The sequence below is a fragment of the Festucalex cinctus genome, chromosome 6 (assembly GCF_051991245.1).
Source record: "Festucalex cinctus isolate MCC-2025b chromosome 6, RoL_Fcin_1.0, whole genome shotgun sequence".
In the NCBI taxonomy this organism is placed as follows: Eukaryota; Metazoa; Chordata; class Actinopteri; order Syngnathiformes; family Syngnathidae; genus Festucalex; species Festucalex cinctus.
In genome coordinates this window covers 30,471,571-30,474,070 of record NC_135416.1, presented here as the reverse complement: position 1 = coordinate 30,474,070, position 2,500 = coordinate 30,471,571, and the positions used below count along the sequence as shown (strand labels likewise).

Genomic DNA, 2,500 nt, shown 5'->3' with positions numbered 1-2,500 from the left:
TCATGACAAATAATAATGCATCAGATTTACATAGCGTTTTTTTTTGGACACTCAAAGACGCTTTACAATGGATACATTATTCATGTTCTGACACATTCACACTCTGGTGGCGGTAAGGTACTTAGAGGAACACAAGACTTATGACAAACTATCCAGCTATTCTGTGAAATGGTTAATTTCCCTCAAAATCTCATCCCTGAAAAAAATGCCAACTTATGTTGAATAATAATGACTTTATAGCACCTAGCGTTAAATGTACTGTATTATAGCGTTAAGTACTGTATCGGCCATTTGGACCGGCACGTGATCATCGTGACGTATTGCGTGCATAAAGTACACATTCAAAGACATGAAATGAATGACAACAAAGAGACTCCCGAGGAATTATCGCGTTCCACGGCGGACATCAAAGGTGGAATTATGCCTTACAGCAAAGAAGCACTTCCTGAAAAGCAGTACAGCCACGGACGACATGCCAACGGTTTGTTTCCAACCGAAAGCTGGATAAAACTGGCAGATCCAGCTGCCAGCGAGTTGAAGTGGACGGTAAACATCCGGGTGACTTGTACTCGGCTAGGCTAGGCTACATGTCGTGTGCTAAGCACGCTTTAGCTCACATTGGAGCGGCCACCCCCCATCGCCACTCCCCCACACGGAATGACATGAAACCGGATGTGCTGAGGATTTTACTCTGAACAGAATTGGCGCAGTATTTGGGATCGAAGAAGTCTTATTCTTGCCAATTAAGTCAGCAAACTCCCATTGAAATGAGCAAGGTGGCTTTCGTTTTACGCATAGGATATGTCATTACGATCATGTCACCAGGATAATGGCGTTCTCCACAGTACGTTCGAATTCTGATACTTAATCGGTTTACAACAAAATTCAGGGAATAAAGATGCCAGAGATATTTGCACTTTTATTTTTTAAACACAATGCCGAATCCAATACTGAAAAATGATTCATAAGTGTTGTATCGCTTTAAGTAGCCACTGTAGCTGTCAGTGTGACACAATTTTGCAATATGTAAATTTGTTCATATGTCATGAAGAAAGAGTGGATTTAAGTTCAATTAGGCAAAAGATTAATAAATAGGAATTTAAGTATAAGAGTAAGCGAGAAAGTAATTGTTTATTTTGATTTAAAACATGGTGTCCTAAAGGGTTTGAGTTACCTGAAATATCTAAAAACTTGGATGAGTAAACATTTTATTTTGAAGGCTTATGAACACATGACCGGAAGTGATATAGTGATATGGAGAGTGTTGTAGAGAAGTCGGAAAAGACACGAATGCGGGAGCACATGCTACATCGTCAGAGAAAGTTTGATACACTGTGTTCAGGAGGCGCACACGGTAACTGTTTGATTTATTGTATTTTTGTTTATTGAATGGACATATAACACAGTGATTTATTTCTTGTACAGTATGTTTGTATTAGCATAAGATTCATTCGGGCCTGTATTTTGTTTTAGTTTTCACGGTGTCTCAAGATTTCATAACGTCATTTGGTGGGAGGAGGAGAAATTAAAGGAAAATCTGGACATCAGTCTGAATCGTGGCCTTACTGCTGAACCAGTGCGCTACAGCCACAGCCTGCCCTGAGGCAGGCTGACGGAAGCGTGGCTGCCAGTGTGCGCCTATGGTCCTTCCGACCACCACCAAAGATTTGCAATTTTCAGACACGAGTGTGAGTGGCAATGGAGGCAATGTGTGTGAAGTGTCTTGCGCAAGGACACAACGACATGACTTAGAGAGAGCGGGGATTGAACAGCCAACCTTCCGGTGGCTGGTCGACCGTCTCTACACCCTGAGCCATGGCCACCAAAACTAGCCACTAGAGGGTGCTCGAACTGCACAAATGGAAATAAACCTTACATTTTTTTTAATGTGCTGCTTTTAATATCGTGACTGTACCTGCTTTCGACGTCAAGTCCAAGCTTGTTCCAATCGGGGTGGGGTTTCTGATGCACTTTCCAACGATTCAATAGTCCATAACGAGAGTCCAAATTGTGTACAGTATTTTGCTCCGAATTAACAAGTCACTGTTTCTTTGATCCGAATTCACAAGTCACTGTTGCTAGCGATCCAAATTACAACACAAAATCTATTCAAAATGCAAAGACGTAATCAAAAAAAGTGGTCGAAAAACTGTCTGTCCACCCCATCTGTGTCAAAGCGCAAAAGCAACAAAGATGCAGCTTCCACCTCGCTCGTCAACCCCGGCACACCTGCCTTCGATCTGCTAATCAGCCCCCACTAGACTGCATACTTTAATGACACAAAAGGGGGCGCCCTCCTCCCAACTATTCCAAAACCAAAGTAAATACACAACAGGTTTACAATTACTAGAATACAATTAAGCTTAAATTATAACAAAATTGTCAAAACAAAATACCTCAAATAAGGCAATGCGGCTCCAACAGTGACATGACGCCGACAATATTGTGGCATTTTTAATATCGCAATATCACAATATTGCCATTATCGTTACATCCCTAG

General features: G+C 41.6%; 1 protein-coding gene across 4 annotated transcripts in view; it reads left to right on the top strand.

Annotated features, from left to right (window-relative positions):
- kdm2aa (lysine (K)-specific demethylase 2Aa) overlaps positions 1-2,500 on the top strand; it is a 568,226-nt gene that overhangs the window by 134,962 nt on the left and 430,764 nt on the right. The window lies entirely within an intron of this gene.